General features: G+C 40.4%; 2 pseudogenes; both read left to right on the top strand.

Annotated features, from left to right (window-relative positions):
* Nucleotides 1-726: 726 nt before the first annotated feature.
* On the top strand, nucleotides 727-3,825 carry LOC120295323 (annotated as a pseudogene).
* A 1,010-nt stretch (nucleotides 3,826-4,835) lies between these two features.
* LOC120295320 lies at nucleotides 4,836-6,261 on the top strand (annotated as a pseudogene).
* Nucleotides 6,262-23,894: the final 17,633 nt, after the last annotated feature.

Here is a 23,894-nt window from a genome sequence, read left to right as displayed (position 1 = left end):
AGTTTTTCTTTCAACTTCTTTTCTTTAAAGTTTTGCGACTTCCGCAATTTGAGTTTTTTTCTTAATGTGGAAAAGTCTACGATCCGGAAGTGGTATTTGGACAAGATAATGTTAGACTTTAAACAAATTTTATTAATAATCACATATGACCAAAGAAAAAAAGATCAGGACATACGAATTAAAAACTCATCGAAGAAGGAAAATGATGGTAAGAAGAGCGCCAGTCAATAATATAATGTCAATGCCATTCGAAGGAGTGATTTTTATCAACAAAAGTCGAATCATATTTCCTTAACCCCATTTAAAATTTCGGTGGAGAAGCGAAATGAACTAGATTGATAAAAAGTACTAAACAGAAGGGAGCAAAAGCGGCATTAAAACTGTAATTAGGCAATGTGTTTTGTCAAGTGGATCGTTTTTATATTATTTTTGGTTCCTACGACATCAATCAAATTTGTGAAGTGAAAATGAAAGGTAATTTGGGCACGTTCGCTCTTCCTTGTCGCATGTAAAAATTCAATTCGCTTTCATTTTCGAATCCTCAAATAATGATGTGTTAATGGGAGACGGCAAGGGCGAAATCGTCAGCGCGGAGGCTTGTCGCACGCGATCTTTTCGCCAATTAACGACGAATATCACTTTTAATATGTACTTTACGCGAAAATTATTAATCTTTTTCCACTGCCGCATATATATATATATATAAAGCTAAGGCCTCCGCCACGTCCTGTCTTTTCGACCTCTCCCTCCGGCATTTCTAAAACCCCGTCGCTCTCTCTCTCTCTCTCTACCTCTTCCCATTCTTCGTCGAGATGAGGGCTTCAATGTTGAGGTTGATCCGATCGCGGTCGTCTCCGCCGCCCGCGGCCGCACCTCCTCCGCCGGGCATACGGCTCGGAGTCGGTGCCGGAGCGGAAGGTACCGTGCTCTCGGCCGGCGGGATCGGCCAGCCCCTCGCTCTTCTCATGAAGCTCAACCCTCTCGTCTCCCAGCTCGCCCTCTACGATATCGCCGGCACTCCCGGCGTCACGCCGCCGACGTCGGCCCACATCAACACCAGATCTGAGGTCTTTCACTCTCTCTCTCTCTCTCTCTCTCTCTCTCTCTCCCTCTTTCGATCATTCTTATATTCCGGTTGAGAATCGGATTCTCTGCACATATTTATATGGGCTTCTGTATGCGATTAGTAACTGCTTGCCAGGATTATCTGTCCTTTACTGCATGATTTTTTCCCCAAGACAAACACTTTTTGGCGAATTTAGTCCCGATGCCTCTCTGTGTTTGCCTCGACTGGTTGATTAGTTCATGATGATAACCATTTCTATTGAATTGGACGGTCAACGCGTATCGTCATGTTCAGTAATCATATTTATGTGCTTCGCATCCACATGGTATGAACTGCTTCGGTGAAGCATCTCTCCTGTTAGTTGGATTTTTCTTTTTTGAGCAAGCTGTGTTATTGGATTTGGCTGCATGATGGATAATCCGTGATTAATTATCCATTTTGGACTTGATACCTGTGATATAGCTATTTTTTAGGGCAGACAGAGCTACGTTTGAACTCCTTGTTCCGATATGACTTTGCGATATGATGCAGCGATGTTAGCTTATATTGTTTTGCTCAATCATCATAGGTTGCTGGATACGTGGGTGAGGAGCAGCTTGGGCAAGCTTTGGAGGGATCGGATGTTGTCATCATTTCGGCTGGTGTGCCAAGGAAGCCTGGGATGACCCGCGATGATCTCTTCAACATTAATGCTGGCATTGTCAAGTCCTTGTGTACTGCAATTGCCAAGTACTGCCCGAATGTGAGTATTCTATGTTCCACCAAGAAGAGTCTAAGCAATTTGATCTTCTGATCTCCTCTATATTTTTATGGCAATTTAAGTATATCTGACTATATATCTTTTCCTTTTGTTTGTCATTAGTCATTCTAATTTGGTCATCAATATCATAGAATCACCTGTATTTTACCTAATTCAGGTAGTGTGATGTGCTTTGTGTCTGAAGTGTCCTTTGACCTATCAAGATGCTGTAAAGCAGTGTACATTTGCAATGTAGTAAAGTATCATTGGGAATTCTCTGTACAGTATATTTATTTGAGACTGTGTTCCTGTGATCAGGCAGTTGTGAACATGATTAGCAACCCTGTGAACTCAACAGTGCCAATTGCTGCTGAGGTCTTTAAGAAGGCAGGGACCTATAATGAGAAGAAGCTTTTTGGAGTGACAACCCTTGATGTTGTTAGGGCCAAAACTTTCTATGCTGGGAAGGCTAAAGTCCCTGTTGAAGGTACAATTGTAGAGCTTTCCAGAAGTCACGTGTATTTTTGGTTTGCTATGTGCTATTGGTTTTTCTCTTAATTTTCAAAAGGATAAACTTATTGATTAATCTTCTTTAAGTTGCTCAGTTAATCTTTCTTTGTCATATTCTTCGCAGAGGTAAATGTGCCTGTTGTTTGGTCATGCGGGCATTACAATCCTCTCTGTTTTCTCAAGTACTTACTTTTCCCTCCTTTTTTCATTCATTTTGAAATATAAGATAGATATTTGTTCTGCAACACTTTAAGTGTATACATAGGTGATTTGATTACTATTTCTGACTTTATAGGTCGTGCAAAGGCCAATTTGGCGATGAAGACATCAAGGCGCTTACCAGCGTACACAAGATGGAGGGACGGAAGTCGTGAAGCAAAGGCTGAAAGGGATCTGCAACATTGTCCATGGCGAAGTAAGAATGAGGCCATGTAGATATATTGTTCCCTGAACATCTGGGTCATTTTTGCGCTTACACTAGAATTTTACTGCAAAACTTAGATGAGCGGTTCCATCAACTCTAACAATGAGATGAAGGACCTCTCTCTCTCTCTCTCTCTCTCTCTTCATGTTCATCTGCACAGATGCTGATGTTTTGGCTGGTGGGTCCACTGCCACCTGGTCTCTTATTTATTTGACAAAATCAAGAAGATTCTGTATCCCTGTATTTTGATTTTTAACTTCGTGCAGTCTTACAATTCATTTCGGTGGATTCAATTTGCATCTTTTGCAGGTATGCTGGAGCATTATTTGCAGATGCTTGCCTGAAGGGCCTAAATGGTGTCCCCGATGTGGTGGAATGTTCCTTTGTGCAGTCTAGCATCACTGAACTTCCTTTCTTTGCTTCAAGGTGATTGAGATACTCTGAAATTCTTACAAGTATTTTTATGTCTGAGGGGCTTTTACTTGGGTTTATGCTTTATTAAGAATATGATTAGGGGCTTGGGATGGTCTGGTTTGTCATCTCTAGCCTGCTATGCAAAAGGAAAAGTCAAACCTGTTTGTACTTAAAAAAGAAAAGAAAAGAAAAACCCAATTGCAGAGATTATCTCAACAGGACTAAATGGAAAAGGCCAGGTATTGAAACTTGGTCTATTTTGGTTAGTGTGTAATGATTTGTAGCCTTGAATTCTCATAAGGACAGTATTCAAGATATGCCTACTGAAACTTATTGTTGATGGAGCTTCATATTTAAGCACTAATATGCTTTGTATTGCACCCTAAGTCCACTAGGCTAGGCTAGTGCAAGTAAGCTAATATATTCATATGTATGCATATATTCTTTCCCGTTTCAGAACCTTATCGCTTTTAGCTGATCATTCTAACTTTCATTTCAAGCATGCGCAGTAAGTTTGACTATTTTGTCTTCTGTAGATGAAACTCGGAAAGAATGGCGTGGAGGAAGTTTGGAGTTGGGTCCATGTCTGACTTTGAGAAGCAAGGGCTGGAAAGCCTGATTCCTGAGCTCAAAGCTTCTATTGAGAAGGGGATCAAGTTTGCCAATCAGTAACAATCGGGGAACAAAAAGGGTGATCTCCCCATTTCGTTTGGAAGCAAGACAGAAATTTTGCATCATTTGTCGGTGTTGTATTCGTTTTTGTGGCCGATGGCATAGGCTGTACTTGAGGAGTAGGTTTCATATGAACATCTTTAATAATTATTGATCTCACACAAGGAGGGGAATCAACATTGAGCTCTTTCATTGATTGAGGAACTTTTTGAATTGCTGGCATAGGCATTATCTTTGCAATTTCATTCATTTGCCGAGGCTTTGGGAGTTTATTCACATCGTAAAACTCCTGAATGTCGAGGATGCAAAATTGATACAGGGATGCTCAGTGTATGATATGGACATGCACTTCGATAGGGCTCTAGCGAAGTTCCACGTATGGCTTACATTTTCCAGTGACGGCGTGGGCCTAGTTCACCAACTAAATTGAAGTTTACGGACGAAAGGTGGTATGCTCTGTGTTAGCTTAGATAGACAAACGGTGGTAAAGTAAGGCGAGTTTTGTAAGATACCGCAGAGAGGATCAAATGGGCATGTCATTTCTCGAAGTTCAGATAAACCTTAGCGATAGCATCAACCAAAGTCGATATTGAAAAACCTTATTCAAAGATTTTTATGAGCTTTCTCGGGATGTGACCAAGTTCTTGTAGCTTGGATCAACTAAGCTATTGAAAAAACATTAATTATCATTCCTTCGTAGTCCTGGGTCCTCGCTCTCCTTTTGTCTCGACTTCGTTTTCAAGATGTATGGCCGATAAAGAATTCTAGGATCCAAACTTTCACTTATTCTATAGAATATATAAATTATATATTACAACCTAGAAGGTTCAAACGTCAAAGTATGTATAAGAGTTGACAAAATCCTTGCCACCATGTGCAGTTCCTTAAATGTTTGGCAAGCTCGAGGAGATCCGGCATCGATGGCCGAAAAAGATTGATCTCAGATAGATTGCGAGTTAAGGCCGTTTCATCAATCTGAAACAGCAGATATCGCTTTCTTCTTGGATTCTAGCAATGGGCTTGAAACATCAGTCCTACAGAAACTCATCTTCATCTAAGCTGCTCTGCTTCAGATACTCTGCACTAGCTCTTATCTTCGCCTCCTTGTTTCTCTTCTTGGTGCCTTTTAGGTATGGTCCAGAGCCGCTCTTCGCTACCGACCATGCCTACTTTAACGGAGACCTTAGAGATGCCAGATTCCCCTGGAACCACCTTTGTTTTGGACCGGCCTTTGAGAAGCTTAAGCTTGCTGTCTTCCAAGACATGGCCAGCGATGCTGCCCTGGTGGCATGGAGCGACACGCCGAGACTTTATACCGTGCTCCAGCTGCTAGAGGTCACGAGATCCACATCTTCACCGTCCCTTCTGATGAAAATCGCATCATGATATCCACCAAGGGAGTCTCCATGTCTACTTCGCGGCAACGATCACGGTTCAGTCAACTGTTCTTTGGCGTTCGAGATATTCAATCGAGTGAATGCGAATGGACCGTTTGACTATGTTCACACTGAGAGTGTCTCCCTTCCCGCACTGGCGTGCGAAAAATGGTAGCAAACGTGGTCGTGACGGCACGGGATATGGTATGAGATCATGCACTCGAAGTTGTTTTCAAGAACTTCTGTCCAACCCGGACAGCCTTCTGCCAGGGCCCATGACTGAGCTCCAGGAGGCGATGCCAAGGCTCTTGGACGATAAGATTCTTCCCAAGCTATACACAGCACATATGTATCAGCAACAATGCCGCTGATGTTCTGGTCAAGATCTACCAACTTCCGAAGAGGAAAGTGCATGTAATTCTTAATGGGGTCGATGAAACGAAGTTCACGCGTGATCCAATAGTTGGCCCGGTTCAGGCAGAGGCATGGGTCCCAGGAAATGCACATTGTTATGGGAGTGGCAGGCCGGTTGGTCTGTGACAAGGGGCATCCGCTTCTACGAGGCCTTTTCTGTCCTTCACAAGGCGCCATCCCGGCGTGTTTCTGCTTGTTGGGATCAGGTCCTTGGGGAAGAAGATAGCTGAATGGGGCCCTACTGTGAAGGTTTTAGGGGCATTGGATCCTTCCCAGCTGTCTGAGTTCTATAATGCACTCGATGTTTGTAAACCCCATTGAGGCCTGGAAACTTGATCTAACACTGATCGAAGCAATGCATTGTGGAAAGCCGGTTTTGACGCCCAACTATCAAGCATTGTCGGGACAGTAGTTGTTAGTGAGGAATTTGGTTACACATTTTCACCCAATGGAGTCATTTGTTGAAGCCTTGGAGTTGGTAGTGCGAGATGGAGCGAAGAAGTTGTGGAACAAAAGGCAAGGTCTGTAAACAGCATGCAGTTTCGCTGTTTACAGCAAGTAAAATGGGCATCTGCGTACGAAGCGGTTCTTCCTTTGCATGAAAAACTCCCGATACTGTCGGTATCCTCTTCCTACAGATTGTTAGGACTATTTCTGGTATATTGCAACAGCCATTGAAATGTGTATGCACTGAAATACAATGAACTTTATCCTTTATAATTCATATGGTCTTTGGAAAATTTCTTGACTACTTTTCCAGTCTCCAGGTGAGTATTTGGAATCTCTTTTCGTTTCTACTGATGGTTTCTATCGCTCGGAACTACCTTCTGTGTGAAACAACATATAGATAGTGGTTGTGTTAGGAAAGACTATGCATAAGATGCCTCGATAGGATCTGAAGTGTGTCCTGGAAATGCGCGATTTCAACATAGTTCTCTGTTTAATTCCCTCGTGATATAAAGATTCGTGCATCTGCTGATATTACTTTGCAACTTGGACAATGAAATTGTCACGGCATGAAAGAAAAGAATGTCAAAGCATTATTCTGCTTTCTACTAGGAATTTTCCACAAGCAAGAAGATCAAGTGATAGCCTTTACTCTCCTAATTCCAATCCTCTATTCACAACAGATTATTCACAACTGGTGAGGGCAAATTTGAATTACTTTGCTAGCTTTGAAGGAATTCACAAAGGTGAAATGGCATCCCTGGATTTGATTCATTTGACTTGTATCGGAATGAAGTGCCCCGATGCACTAGCTACAAGGATGATGCGGAATCTAATTTGGCAGGAACAGAAACATATGATTTAATTGACAGGAAGACTACGAAAATTAACAAAGCATTTTCCTTCTGGGGCAGCATAAAGTACTAACCAGTTACACTTTTACCAGTAAAAAGATTATTTGGAATAACGTGTCCAGATAATTCTCTTGCCCTACTGGACATAGCAGGACCAAGCATTAACGGGTTTCTTGCCAAATCTAAAGTATTGTCCTGAATGTTTTAACTCGTTGGACATTGTTTCTACATTTCACAAAGCAACTCAGGCACATAAGGACAGAGAACATCAATAATAAGATAGGGATTCTTCCAACTTCGTTGTTGCATTAGTGATATATTGAGTCCTTGTATAAATTCTGGGGGCAAGTACTTCGAGCTGCTTCATGCAGATTGCAACCACCCTCATTTGCTTGCTTGCTTTGTTGTTTTACATCAGTATTCCCACTAGTCCTCATCCTCCATGGCTCATTTAATCAAGGCACAAATCTTGCTGCTGCTACTTGTAACGTTGCTCATGGTGAGCTCAGAGGCCTGGTATCCCCTTATGCTCTCGGCATGAAGAAGAAAATTGATGGCCAGAGATTTGGTTTAAATTAAGCTACAGTGTTTTAAACTCGTCTGACATTGTTCTACATTTCACAAAGCAACTATCATCAGGCACATAAGGACAGAGAACATCAATAGTAAGATGGGATTCTTCCAACTTCGTTGTTGCATTAGTGATCTATTGAGTGAATAGTCTCACACGATTTGCACTCACTTTCCTTGCACTAAAAAGAAATTAAGGATGATGCGAGGGCAAATTTGAATTACTTTGCTAGCTTTGAAGGAATTCACAAAGGTGAAATGGCATCCCTGGATTTGATTCATTTGACTTGTATCAGAATGAAGTGCTGATGCATTAGCTGCTAAAGGATGATGCGGAATCTAATTTGGCAGGAACAGAAACATATGACTTAATTGACAGGAAGACTACGAAAATTAATAAAGCATTTTCCTTCTTGGGGCAATAGTACTTACCAGCTTGCACTTTTACCAGTAAAGAGATTATTTGGAATAACGTGTCCAGATAATTCTCTTGCCCTACTGAATATAGCAGGACCAAGCATTAACGGGTTTCTTGCCAAATGCTAAGTATTGTCCTGAATGTTTTAACTCGTCTGACATTGTTCTACATTTCACGAAGCACCTATCTGCATCAGGCACATAAGGACAGAGAACATCAATAATAAGATAGGATTCTTCCAACTATCATCACACGATTTGCACTCACTTTCCTTTTGCACTAAAAAGAAAATAAAGGAGCAGGCCGGATATTCTTTACCAAATAGAGAGATATTCTCCTTCTTTGGGTGCTAATAGAAACTACAGGAAGAATTATGAAATTATTGACAATTGATTGCTAGTGATGCTGAGGATCTGTCCTCATGGTGATGCTTTCTGCAATTCTGCCTCCATCCTCCTCTTAACGTACTCCAGCTTAAAAACACTGTAGCCTAACTTGAACCAATCCTCCTGGACATCAGATTTTCTTCTCCGTCGTCGAGCATGAGGGGATACCGGGCCTCTGAGCTCTGCCACAGCAACGTTACAAGAAGCAGCAGCAAAATTTGTGCCTTGATTAAATGAGCCATGAGGATGAGGACTAGCGGGAATGCTGATGTAAAACAACAAAGCAAGCAAAAATGAGGGTGGTTGCGATCTGCATGAAGCAGCTCGAAGTACTTGCCCCCAGAATTTATACAAGGAGGACCTATAAGGCTATAATATTTTCAATTATGCAGAGTACTACTTTCTATGGACCCATGCCCAACAAAATTGTCTAACATTGGATCTTTATACTTTTGTTGAATCAGCACGTAGCTTTAATGCGCAGAGCAATTGTGTTCAATCCGAAGAGAGGCTTATCAGGATCCTGTGATGAATGCTCGGGCCAATTTCATTGAAATCAAATACTTGCAGCTGCCAAACGGACGGCGCTTCGCCTTTCTTTAATCATCAGCACTTAAAAGCTCAGACCTAGTTGAAGAACGATGTCAACATCCTATTTGTTGTTTTTTTTCTGTTGTGACCATAAAGCAGAGTGACTTTCAGGAGGAACACGTAAGGACAGAGCCATCGTATCCACAATCAATGCTTAATGATTTTCTCCAGGTACCCGAAAAGGTTTTCTGTCCACGAGAAACAACAAAATCGCCACGCTCCATGGTGAGTTTTGATGACTTGTCCTTTTGCATGTCTATGCTACTTGGAATATTATGCAAAAGCAACAAACTTTTATGTGTTTTGCACTACAAGTGAACATCCATTGGCTTCTTTGGTTGCAAAAGAAGTAAAGAGAGAATAGGCGAGGCGCGTAGACAAGAAACGATGAAATTTTCACTAATGCTTGGCTAAAGCTCCAGGTAAAGGAACTTCCCCGAGCCACACATGATGATGTACGTGTGAATTTAATAAGATGTTAGTATATTACGTGGTGAATTACTTGACCCTGACCAGCCTTTCTCTGATCAAATCATGCATGTAGAGCATATGAGTCTCTAACACACCACTGATCTTTTAACTTTTGTTTTTGGCGTAAAAGCTCTCTGCGACATGCGCATATTGAACAGGCTTTGACACTGACTATTTTGCAATTCAACTCTCTGTCTAGTGCATACAGTCTATGGGACGGTGACCACCCCCGCATCATCACAACTCAAAGATAATATTCTAGCTAAAGCAGATCGTAGTTCAGCAATTTTCGTAAAACAAAGGCGAATGGCTGCAAAATACCACGAAAGAAGACCGAAACAGGTCATGATCCCTTCATAGACGGAACTGGTGCTTGTGCTCGGACAAAAGCTCCGACAATAACATTTTGGGCTGGTGAGGCCCATTGCGTAAGATGCTGGGAGAGCTCCAGCCAATACAGCATAAATGACTTGGCCGAAATTCAAATAAATCAGAGCATAAATGAGTTAGGCAACTGAGATCTACTCATCTAACTATTCCACACCGATCGTCAGAGTTAGGCCCTTGCGGTTCTGATCCTCGAGCAATTACAAGATATCGAAAATATGTGTGGTTCTGATCATTTAGGTACCAGGTTTTTAAAGCGACCTTTACAAACTCTCGCAACTCTCATGGTGGGTGGATCACACGCATTTTGAACATCAACGCGTGTATGCCTGCTAGCACCGGAAACACCTCAAAAACCTTTTAGCCTAAGACAAATTTGGAGGTACTTTTCGGAATGTAAATACAATTTTTTTCCCAAACTTTACCCTCGCTAAATTTCATAATTTCCAGAAATGTCCCTAACTCATCCAAACTCACTAATGAGAGGCCAACGAGGCCAAATTTGGCTTAAGTGAGGTAGCCTAAAGTTGCGCAAATCTTAGTAACGTTTGTTGAGGGTGGGCGACGTTAGATGAGGTGGTAGGCAGCTGACTTGGTTCATAACGGTCGAAGTTTGTCGTAAGGTTCGGAATTTTTTTTTTAGAAAAAAAAAACTAGGAAAAAGTCTTTGTAAAGTATAGTTTTTTTCCAATTGCATTTAAGTCAAAGTTACTTCCCAATATATTTTTTAAATTGCACTTTACCAAACATCATTTTCATTTTAGAAAAAAAAAAATTCTTTTCCTTAAAGTTCTTTATATTTTTCCTAAAGACTTTCTCCTAAAGCCGAAACTAAATCCTACCCTTGGATACGTTGAATTGATCAATAAAAAGAAAATTGAAAGGCCTTCGTTAGCACAACGTCGATCATCAATTTTGTGGACCAAATGCATTTTAATTTTGTGTTTAGGACCCATTTGGGAGAGCATTATCAAACTTCTTTGGGGTTTTAAAGCCCTTGTGCTAAAGTTGAGATGTTTGGCAATACAAACTAAAAGCCATTAGGGCCAAAGTTGAGCTTTACAAATGTTGAAAGCTTACTGTAACTCCAAACTAGCTTTGTGTCTAAGTATTTTGAAAAATGCCACTTTGGGGTTTTAGTGAATTTTTCTTTCCAATCTTGCCCTTACTAATATTTTTGTATTTTTATCTTGACCTCGCTAAATTATCTATATTCTAGTGTCGCCGTCACCTCGCACACACTCTCTCTCACTCTACCTAGCCACCGCTCGACCTGGCCATTTACGGTAACTCCAATACCGGTCTCCACCCACAACCGCCACCACGCCAAAGAACCATTTTAGCCTCTATCTTCCACCTACCGCATCGCTCATGGATTGTGTCAACGAGCCCCGCTCTGCCCACGGTCGGTGACAGCCTCGAACCTCGGAAAAAGCCACCTACGTCGTCGCCGACCCAATTGAACCCAAATCAACCTCAATCCAGCGTTGAGAGATCCCAAGATCTGAGATGGAGAGAGACTGATTCGTGGGCGCGGGTCAAGACATGGAGCCAAGGGAAGAGGGTGATCACGTGCGTAGGGCCGACGGAAGGGTCGGTGAGGCTATCCTCGGCGGGGCTTTTTGCTTTTCCAGTCAAAAGCCTTAATCCCTTTTATTTCATTCTACCAAACACTATTGGCTTTAAGTATACCGCCAAAGCTACCCCAAACGCACGCGGCGTCCTGGGAGCTATTACTTCCTGGCCTACCTAGTTACCAAGGGGACCGGGCTATGTTAGGAACATGTAGGTTTCATTTTTAAATTGCAGTGCCTATAGGATTTACAAGTATGATTGATTTGGTTCAGGAAATATTAATTAACGGCGCTAGTATCTCTCCCATTACTACCCCAATTGCCAATTAATTCTTTATCGGAGAGCAAGCAAGGAACTTGATTGGGATCATTGTCGTTTGTGCAAAAGCAACAGTTCTTCATGCTTCAAATGCCTAGTGGAAAAGTACTCCCACTAATCGTGAGTTGGAGAGCAAGACCACGATAAATCTAATCTGCACTCTAGTGGGCACCATGTAACAATCATTAATCTTGATATATATGAAGATTAACTGTATAAGGACCCATATGTACCATCTAATGAGAGTAGTGGAACCTTTTCTCTTTGAACCTTAAACCCTTTCTATTAATAACAACTATTTCCTGCCAACGTCAAGCTACAATCAATTATCGAAATGATGTCAAGACTTGCCGAGGCCCAGTGTCCAATAAAAAATATCACGAGAAGTACTAATGTAAATTCTTAGTACATAATGTAAACAGTAAGCTGCTCCGATCCATTTTCCCTTCTCAATGAAACGTCCTAACCGGGGCTCAGTGATGAGGCGGATCAGGTCCTCCGAGTAGCCCGCTTCGAGCTGATGTGCCGCTCCATTTCATCCTTCTCTTTGCATGTAACCTATCAGGACTCGTTTCGCAACCTCCACTTTGTCGAGTTCACAATCTTCACAAAAGTAGAGATTGCGAAACAAGTCCTGATGGTTACAGAAGGAGGAGGAAATGGAGTGGCACATCGACTCGAGCCCTTTCTAATAAGAACAACTAATAGAGTAGTAAAACCTTTTTTTTTTTATGAACCTCACGCCCTTTCACATAAAAACAATATTTCCCGCCGACGTCAATCATCGGAATTATGTAAAGACTGCCGAGGCGTAGTATCCAACTGGCATTTATTTAATAAAAAAAGGCTACAAGGCGCAATTTTTTCTATAACAAGAAATAGCAACATGTAAAGTAATTGACGTAAATCCTCAGTATGCGACGTAAAACCGTAAATCTCTCCAGTTCGTTTTTCCTTCTCCAGCAAAGCGCCCTACTCGAGGTTCAATGATGGTGGTGGATCAGGTCCTCCAGGCGCAGCCCGCTTCGAGTCGATGTGCCACCATTTCTTTTCTTCTGCATGAAACCTATCAGGACTTGTTTTGAAATCTCCATCCTTGTCCTGCCTCCATTGTTTGACAATGCCTTGGGTGTTCTTGCTTCATTACATGAAAACAGAAGCAGAAACATCACAAGGCAGAGCGAGAACCTCAGTGAAGCCATTTAGCCTAATTCAGTTTCTGCTCAGATTAACTAGGTGAAGTGATGCACCAAGAACCGGTGTGGATATTTATATTGGTGAATTCCCTGATACTTTATTCGAGTGGAATGTGGATCCACATCAAACAAATAAAGGCTGCCACTTTGTTAGTCAGTGCATGCTTATTTCTGGGCAACTAAAAAGAAAGAAAGAAAGAAAGAAAGAAAATAAAGAGATTCAAACAAATAATGGGTAGTTCTATGTGGAAAGAAAATAAAGTGATTCAAACTATTATTTTCTCAAAACCCTGATTTTCCTTGGCCTTGTTCTATTGCAGTCTGACTCCGAAAAGATGATATTAGAATTCAAATGCCGACGTCGGTGGGAAGCGGTGGATTTTCCGATAGCATAATGCCAGGGAGAAAGTATATAGGTTCCGTCAGGTTCAAGTAACGAAGACAAACATGTTTTTGAGGCTGAGAACGTTTTTTTTTGGTCAGAGTTTGAGCATTGACCTGGCAGAGGAGAGCTTTTTGCATAAGATTGGCAGCAGAAGTCGCCACCTTGCACCTGAATTTAGTTAATCGAGAAATATCTTTCATCAAAATCGTTCTTCAACATTGAATGAGAGGAGATGGCTTTGTGATGATTTCAAATAGAAAATATCTAAGCGATAATAAATAACTGAAAACCTTTTACTTTGAATCAAATTATATGTACAAATTATGCCGGAATTCAATTGGTGACAAAGCTTGAAAGTACAGCCACTTCCACAACAACACATGTACATGAATTGTGCCAGAATCGAATTGATGACAAAACTTGAGAATGTGCAAAGATATAATGCCAAGATTGAATGATGGTGCAACACACATGAAACTTCGAACCAAACCATATGTACAAACTGTGCAGGAATTCAATCGACAACAAAACTTAAAAAGTACAACCACTTCCACAACATTACACGTACATGAATTGTGTAAAATTTAATTGATAACAAAGCTGGAGAATGTATACAAATGTAACGTTGGAATTTAATCGATGGCTCAAAAAACTTAGGATAAAGATGCATGCCAGAATTTAATTGACAACGCGACACCCGAAATTTAACTCCACGACGTGACACCCAAAGATAGAGATGTACACTAGAATTTAATCGACAATGTGACACCCATAAAGATGTACACCAGAATTTAATTGACGTACGCGAGCGAAAGCTATAATTAAGGAAAATAGAGTGCGGTGCAAGGTGAATTTGATTGATTTGTTGGAAGGATATCCAAAGAGTACAAGGTGGAGGAATTTGATTGATTTGTCAGGGATCTCTAAGAGAACAATGTGGCTATTTAAAGCCTATAATCGAGCGAATCTCAATAGAGGTTACAAATGGTTACAACAAAGAAATAACTTCTGATGGTAATGAGAAGTTGTTACAAGAGAAGTTACAATGAGAAATCACAAAGGTTATAAATAAGATGACGGTTATGTAAACTCTATTACGTTGACGATTTATTCAACTCCATTATCTTGACAAATGTATCAAGATTGTTGATTCCACTTTCGTCGAGTTCCTCATATTGTTATCACGTGTCGATAATAACTAAAATTAGACATTTTTGGTGCAAACAATTATGCTATCGGGGAAATCCACCGTTTCCTACCGACGTCGGCATTTGAATTCTAATATCATCTTTTGGAGTCAGATTGCAATAGAACGAGGCCAAAAAGGAAAATCATAGTTTAATGAGATACTAGAACTACCGCCTAGTGTTTTCTCATTGAATCTCTTTCTTTCTTCCTTTCTTTCTTTTTAATAGCACAGAAATAAACATGCAGTGACTAATAAAGTGCCAACCCTTTATTTGTTTGATGCGGATCCACATAAGTCAACTCGAATAAAGTGTCAGGAAAATCGCCATGTGAATATGCCTCACTGGTCGGTGCATCCACTTCGAGTTAATCGCCATATAAATGTTCTGGTTCTACCTTGTGATGTTCCTACTTGTGGTTTAATGTAATGGAGCAAGAACACCCAGGTGCAGAAGGAGGAAATAGAGTGGCATCGACCGGAGCCTTTCTATTAAAAACAACCATTTCCCACCAACGTCGAGCTACAGTCAATTATCGAAATGACGTAAAAGACTCGCCAAGGCCCTGACATTTATTCAAAAGAGAGGATACGAGTACAATTTTTATCCATAACAAGAAACAGTCGTGAACACAAACTACTAACGTAAATCCTCAATACACAACGTAAAACTGTAATCCTCTAATCCATTATTCTCTTCTCGGGCGAAGCGTCCTACAATGGTGGTACGGATTAGGTCCTCCAGGCGCGCCTGCTTCGAGTCGATGTGCCCCTCCATTTCGTCCTTCTTCTGCTTGTGACCTATCGGGACTTGTTTTGCAATCTCCATCCTTGTCCTGTCTCCACTGTTTGACAATGCCTTGGGTGTTCTTGCTTCATTACATGAAAACACAAGTAGGAACATCACAAGGTAGAGCGAGAACCTCAGTGAAGCCATTTAGCCTAGTTCAGTTTCTGCTCAGATTAAGCACTAGGTGAAGTGATGCACCAACAACCGGTGCGGGGGATATTTATATGGTGAATTTCTGATACATTATTCGAGTGGAATGTGTCGAACCGCATCAAACGAATAAAGGATTGCACTTTGCAATTAAAAAGAAAGAAAGAAAGAGATTCAAACAAATAATGGTAGTTTCTATTATTCTCTCCAAACCCTGATTTTCCTTGGCCTTGTTCTATTGCAGTCGGTGGAAAAGGTGGATTTTGCGAATTGCATAATAATCCCAGGCGGCGACTTTCCGCCGCCAAATCTTTATGAAAGGAGCTCTCCTCCCGCCGAAAGTCAATTCTCAAACTCAAAAAACATGTTTATCTTCTTTACTTGAGGCTGACGGGACGTATATGCCTTCTCCCTTGGTTGGTGAATGAATCAGTCCTTTTTGGGTTCTAGATTCACGCTCCCCGTTCTTGTCTGTAATGTTTTGCTGAATTGGAGTGGCCTGCTTTTTGTTCTTATTCACGCATCATCCGCGTGGTGAAGTTCAAAACCTCCCTTTTTCCGCCTCAAAGTATTAACAATATCCGGCCTAAATCTCTTGCTGAGAATCAACCCTTTCCGTCTCGCTTTTCAAAAAAAAGACTGACGATGCCGCCGACTTTCTTAGACTACCATACCTTCAGCCGCCACCTCTTTTTCCTTCTCTTTTCGCAATTGCTACTTTTAGGCCCCATTTGGTAACGTGCCAAATAGTGCTTAATTTGATTTTGTTCCTAAAATTAGTTTGGGATGAGAATCGTGATAAAATTTTTGTTCTCGGGAACAAATTTGTTCCTGCACCGCCTTGGGACAAGATTTGAGAGTAAAAAAGTTGATTCTGCGTCCGAGAATCAAAAGAATCGACACAATAAAATACTTCTTCTTCCTTCCGCTATCCCGCGATCGTCGCCCGCCGCCACCTGCCATTCGCCGCCGCCCACCACCGCCGCCGCCACTCACCAAGAAGCTCTCAGGAGGCTCACTGGCCAGCGAGCCTCGTCGGGCGCCGGCTAAGGCCACCTAGCCACCCGGGCGGGCCTTGCCCGGCTCGACGAGGCCCGCTTGTCCATCGGCGGGCATCGGCCGACGCAGGGGCAACCTCGCCGAGGGCCGACGACGCTTGGTGAGGTCGTTGGCCCTTGTCGATTAGGTCACCGGTCGGACCGGCCACAAGAAGAAGAAAAAAATAGGAGAAAAATGAAAAAAAAAAAAAAGGAAAAAGAAAAGGAAAAAAGAAAAGGAAAAAAAGAAAAAAAAAAAAAGTAAAAAGTAAAAATTATTTAAAAATTAAAAGAAATTAATTTGGAACATAATCAATGAACACTTTATCAAACGCAATTTTATTCAGAATCAGAAATTTTGGATGGTTCAGTGAACGAATAAAAATAATCATTTCTTGTCGAATCGCCCCAGGGAACATAATCATTACCAAACGCGCCCTAATAGCTCCAAATTTCGAGTCTTATTTTGCTGGAATTATTTCCACGATAAAATATCTTTTATCGAAAATCATTCTTCGATTTTATTAAGGAGAGACCAACATTCTATGCCAACTTTAGGCGAAGATAATAGAACTTTTTAAATCCAAACAAAATTATACAATCTCAATCAAGTTGAAATTTAATTAACGATAAGACCTGGAAGTTACAAAATCAATCTCTACCTATGTCGAGATTCAATTGAAGGTACATATTAGGATATTGAGATATAATGTCCGATTCAATCAACAACAAGGTATTGACGACGCAAATTGAAAAAGCCATAGCTAAGGAAATTTAAAGTACAATGTAGAAAAGTAAAAATAATTTAAAGATAATAATTTGTTGATTTGTGTAGAGATCTTCCCTCGTTGGATTGCTGGTGGTATTATAGTGAAGGGGGTAATCGCTCCTCGGCTATGCCCAGCAGTTGCATTCCTCCAAATAACTTCCATTCACCTTACCCATGCTCCTTTATTCTCACAATGGTGTAGTAACTGCTCCTCAACCATGCCTATGCTTGTGAAACTATCTTCATTGTGTGTTAGCGGTTTGCAGTTATCAACAACTTTCCACAACCCCACCGACCGAGGTGGCGTGGATGTAGATCCTTGGCCCTCCTGGAGGCCAAGGTTCAAGCCTGCGAAGTAGGGAGGCAAGTTTAGCTACATGGTGACTTAAGCATGACGCCGGGGTGGTGGTTTACGCTAGTGTCACCGGGGGTTTACGGCGCACCGTTTCCAAGTGCTTCGTTCCTCCCCGCATACAAAAAAAAAAAAAAAAAACTGTTCCACAACTAGGTCTTTGAATGACATCTACACCCTCCGCAACATGAGTTCAATGCCAACTGTCTTAGTGATTTGAATAGTATTTGAAATACTAATGAGAACTTGCCGCTAGTGCTTATATAGGCAGCCACCAATTGTCCGTCATCATATTTCAATAACTAGATAGATGGTATTAAAGCATATTGTCATCGACTGTTGTGTTTAATTCATATATTGTCGATGTGTATGAGATGACGCTCATGCATCATGCCCGGGTGGTTGCCACTTACCCCCTGCTCATATGCTACATATTTCGTACTCTCGTGCCAAGTACATAGGATTCGATCAAATCAACTTTTGCTGCCAACTAGTCTTTATATCTAATTTTGAGTCTTTATTTTATATTTTTGTATGCAGCCGAAAGAAATTCTATAGATGCTACTATTCACTAACGGAGCATTGAGATAATGGATTCCATACATAGAAATCACTCGCCACAATTCACCCATTTTCTTGGCTACAAAGAAAATTACTCGCCATGTTAACAACCGTGCACATTGAAAAATAATGTGACTAGTATATTTTATCATTAGATTACTAAATTTTCACAAGTGTGTATGACGTAAGGCATGACAGCATGTTTATGCCCCCACCGACCCAAAGTCGCAACAGTTTTTTTCGCTATCGTAATCGATGCGCACGAGTGAATGAATTATAGAGACTGAAAAAGCTTTGGGAGAAGTGGAGGGGGCGGGGCAGTGTAGCGACAGAAACATATCGGAAAATACGAAAACGACGAGGGTTTTGAGTGACGAGAGTTGAGGAAAAGAAGAAGGTCCGATTGGCGTAAATCGCACCGGAAAAAGCTTGAAACGGCACACCTAACTCGAAACTTAAATCCAGCTGATCATGTCTGATCCATGCAGAGTTAGAGGAACATGAAAACTTACAGGGCAAAGAGAAACCCAGAAGAGAAGAGTCGAACCAGAGACAGAGGGGCTCGAGCTATAAGGAAAGAGCTTGATGCGAGTGTTGGGACGATCCTTGCAGGCCATGCGAAGGCAGCGATGCTCGCCCGGCGACGGCACCAACCCACAAGTGCAGTTCACACTGTACCATCAAAGCTTGAACATAAGACAAAGACAAAGGGGAAGTGTAGATCGCAAACCAGACGGGTAGCAACCACGAGCATCAAAGTTCCTAATCTGAAGACTAAACCAAAGTGCATGATTTGAGTTTTGCAAACAGAGGGGAAAGAAAAGGGAAAAAATCGTGAACTAAAAAAGAAGAACAAAACAGGGAAGCAACTATTTAGCAGCTTTAAAAAAAAACTGTTAGCAGCGGAGACCATCATTCGCTCTTTTAATTGAGTTTCAGGAAAAAAATTAGGGTAAACAATGTTTTTTTTTGGCCATGACTGCACGCCTACATATGAGGGGGAAAGTAATATTACAAAAAAAAATCTGTGCAAATTTTTTAGCTGAATTTGATGTAGACAGGGAGATTTAATTATATCAACTTGATAAATTTTGAAATTTGATTGTGTTTTTTTGAAAATCTGAGGACTCCATTGCATTTTGCAATAAATTTTTTAAAAGTTTTGGTGCATTTATGAATTGAAATTATTTGAGCCAAAAGTTGGTTTTTTTTCTTTATTTTGCCTTTTTCTTAAAATTTTAGGCCATTTCACCTTTTTCTTTAAGTTTTCAGCCTCTAATTTAATTTTCCAGGCTTCCTTTATGAGGGGAAAATTTATCAAAAATCCTAAATCAATTGTATTTTTATCAATTCAATCTTACATATTTCAATTTTGCCAATTGAATTTAAAATATTTTCATGTTATGCAAATTGAGTCATTCGGCTAGCTTTGTTGACATAGATACCAATCGTCCCACGTGGCATAATTGTCACTAATATAGACAAATTTTACTATTTTTTAAAATTTCTGATTTTTCTTCTTTTTCCTTTTGTTTTTTTGCTTCCAAGCATAGCGGTTGTTGGCCAACCCTTGTCGGTTAGAGCCGGCCAACCCTGCGTCGATGTGGGTGAGGGTCACCGAACTTGAAAAAAAGGGAAAAAACAAAAAAGAAAAAGAATAAAAATAGGCAGTCCTACATGACACTATTAACATCTACGTCGGTGATTTTCGATTAAAATTAATTATATAGTCTCAATTGGCAAAATGTAAAGATGTTAAGACTTAATTGGCATAATTGAAAAGTTTAAAATTGAATTGGTAAGTATGACTTTTGGACAATTTTTATTTCTTTGTGGTGTGGTCTACATCAAGGTCACCCTCTTTCACAACTTTAATCAAAACACCACACCAGCATTTTCCATTGAGCATTGGATAGAATAAATAAAAAGATTTAATTGCATCAATTTGATCAGTTTAAGAACTTAATTGCACTTTACTAAAGTTTTAATACTATTGTAATGCCGCAACAAATTTCAAGATTCCTAGTGGCTTGCGCTCAATTTCAATGGATACACAGGTTGACAACCGACGGTTTGACTTTGCATCAACCATCGAGTTGACTACTAAAAGTAGCCTATAAAGAGGTCGACAGCTCACCAAAAACCAATTATAGTGATCTGATAACAATCATGTTGTGGCTGGGTCACTCTCACACTTATCCAGTTGACCATGTCTAACTCACTTATTAAATATTTGACTTTATCAACCAAGCTAGAGAGTCATAATTGCTTCAAGATAAAGCACTTTGACAATAAAAACACAATCCCCAGTCTTTTCAAAACGAGAACTGCCAAAAAAGTAATGCGACGATCCGCAAAATAAGTCTGAGGTTTCTGTCCACTAAACCAAAAGGTTCATCTATCCTCACGTAATAGGATGTGGTTCATTAAGAAATCCATGAGTAATGGCACCTCCTCTTCGGTGCTCGGTGGGATTTAAATAGAAGAAATTGTCAAGTCGGCTTTCCATCCTGAACCAGTCAAATGCAGCCGAATAAAGAATATGTACTTTTGCATATAATGCGTCAAAGTTCTGAACTTTATGCTAGCCCGTTATTCTTTATAATATCGTCATGAGGACTTCATATGACTTCCAGCTATAGAAAGAAAGACCATACCTTATCATCTAGATATCTTAAATCCTGGATATAGTCAGTATTACAGCCCCGTATATCATATCTTAATAGATGAGTTGAGGATAGATACAACAAATAGAGTACTTACATTCTTGGATCAATTAACACCTTGACGAGTCACGCCCGGGGAGATTCTCGCTCCAATAAGGCAAAAGATACTGATAATTTTGAAAGATGAGAGTCAAGTATTCCTGCTCTGCCACATTTCAACCACCATTCTCATTTAATGGAAAAATTCACTAGACATCCACTAAGGTTCCAGTGGAACAAAACTCAGTGGCCATGACTATCAGTTTTTCGCTATAGTGCTTTAGCAATAAAAATATTACTCGAAATAAGAAATGTAGGCGTGTGTAGTCACTGGCAAATCTAATCAGTAAAGACTGTACTAGGACGGTCACAGAGCACAAATAGAATGAGAAACGAATAATAAGGAAGACGGCAATATTGGGATAGCTGTTACATCCATCAATAACTTCTACCTCTCCTAATCTTAAACTCCTCAGGGCAGTGTGCTTCAGAAGTTTAGTAAATGTATTATTTGCTATGTACACAGAGAAGAACTAATGGCTAAACATGAAAAGGCAAGCAATGCTGTATAACATTCAGTTAGCACAAATAGCTGTAACCATTGACACAGCTGTCTACTCATCATAGAAGAATACTGACATTCTGTCTAATCGGATAGAAGCGGTAATCTGCTGATGTTGTGAGCGGAGCCATTGGTGCTCTCAAAGTCATCAAACCCATCAACTACCTGCATCTGTAGAATCTATGTCTTCAGCTTCCTAGGTCATATGGAAGGATACGCAGATGTATATCCTGCTCTTTACCTATTTTTTCTGATCGTAGCTGGTATTTTCGTCGGGGTCCATCTGAAGAGACATTATGGAAGATGATCTTGGAAGTAATTCCACATGTTCTCCTTTTGGTATGACAACCTGTTCAATGGCCACTCTCGCCTCCTGGAAAGGGATCCATGAAGAAATTAAAACGATTGTTCAGGTGCACTTCTACAACTTTCTACGCCCCAGCAATGTCAAAGATCAAAAAATTCAATTTCATTCCATGCCTCAGGCAATACTGCACTATGTATTTTCCTTGAATGCCTGATAATAACAGAAGAGCTGCCTTCCAAGAATGGAAGTTCCTGAAATTTTGGGTGGAAATGGTTTCTCTTTTTCTATCCTCTTTCATTTGGTTTGGAGGTTGTCCTGACAGGCCAACTTCAGAGTTCTGGAACCTGTATGCCCCATTAATGTCCCATTCTCTGCAGCTCAGAAATTGCAATGATGTAGTATATTATGATGGATCTGCACGCCGTTAAGGAATGAAGCGTATTATTATCACAAACATGATGTAGGATTTTGAAATGACAATGCTTTCATAAAGCAAGTGCCAGCCACCTCAAAATCCTATATCATGTTTGTATTACCTAATATACCTCATTCCTTAAAAGCAAGCAGATCCATAACAGGCGCGACATCATAAGGTTGATCCCATTTTTTATTAATAATCTTCTAGTTAAATTGTTTTAAATTAGACTGAAATGAGAATAAATAGTCACCTCTAGGGCATCAGTTTTCTCAACAACTTTAATGTGTCCTCTACTTCAGTATCCTCTGAACCATCATGATCCTCAATAATGCCCTCACTGCGTTTGTTATTTGAACCAGTGAACTTGTCTGGGGAGGAAGAAAAACGAAACTATGTGATTAAAATTGAACTGTGAAGAATTCCTGTTAAATAAGGAAATTGCCAACAAGAACCTTCGTGACATAAGTGGGAATTCCATGAGATCTAGCAGCAGCTTGAATTCCTGGATTCTTTTTGAGCTTGGACTGCAATGCAATTAATGCATGCCTGGCTGATGTTATCAGTTAATTGTATAACATCTTCACCCAAATTCAGCTGTTTAACTACTTGGATTATGCTTGCTTCCAGGATCTACAATAACTGCTCACTTTGTAAGCTATGTAGCAAGAGATTTCAAAAGGAACATGATTTCTATTTCAACAACATGATCAAATCTGTTGAATAGCAGCAATGTTAACTGGAAGAGATCAATAAAACAAACAGAACATCACCAGATACCATGATTTTGTTATCAAATTGTGTACAATTCCCGAAAGCAAGATGGTTCAAGAACACAATATAATTTATTAGAAGAAAAATGACAATTTACAATTCTGCTAACTCAGATATTTTCTTTCTATAAAGAGATGCAGAAAGAATTCAAAAGGTCATCCCTTATATCATAAAAAGAAATTGAGTTTTTCTTTAGAACAACACTTGTGGATATAGTCCACCATCTTCCAAGCCCACTCAGCTAAGAAAGGATTGACCTTAAGAATCCAAGTAATTTGTTAATTGGAAAAAAAAAGGAAGAAGGATTACTGAGCATCTCAGTCAATCTTACATACAATAGCACCTGAACAGACATAGAATCACATGATTACTAGTTACAAGAGGCTATCCATGAAGGATGGAATACCCAAGCAATCAGCTTCAAATTTTTAAAGTGAGAGGTGATACCTATTGCATTCATAAATTCAACGATGGATTATTTATGTGCCTAAAAGCCACAGCTGCTTACCCCCATAATTATACAAGACAAGACGAGCCCCATCTTCACTGAAATCTCCCTGTTTGAAGGCAACTCGGGAGCATATTCACCATAGCCATAGAACTTTCACTAGCCCTATCTGGAACATGAATGAAGCTAGCATCATCATTATCACTCAGGGAAGAGTAGGTGAAGGTTCCGCTTCTGCATTTCCTCTTTGAATCATTGGTTCCATCTTGCGAACTTCGACTTAGGTAGCCGCCTATGCCAACACCAGAACAATTACTAAGCAATAATAGCAGATTAGGTAAAACTGCCATGGATATATAACAATTGGCCAAAAGCAACAATTGTAATGAATCAAATTCAATCTGGAAGTTCACCTGACAAAATTGCATCCACTGTTGCCTCTAAGCTACGATGAACTCGCAACTCAGTTTGATATGATCTCAACACCACAACTAAACGTTGAGGGTCCTTTCCTTTCAAGCACAGTCTTTTGACACCCCTCCGGCTGGCTTCCTCATCCCCTAGAGTGACACTCTATAACAAACGTAGTTTCTTGGCGTTAGGAAAATCAATGCCCAGAGAAGTT

Source organism: Eucalyptus grandis, chromosome 1, assembly GCF_016545825.1.
Source record: "Eucalyptus grandis isolate ANBG69807.140 chromosome 1, ASM1654582v1, whole genome shotgun sequence".
Lineage (NCBI taxonomy): Eukaryota > Viridiplantae > Streptophyta > Magnoliopsida > Myrtales > Myrtaceae > Eucalyptus > Eucalyptus grandis.
Note: the sequence above shows the minus strand (reverse complement) of the source record. Positions and strands in the feature narration are given on the sequence as shown.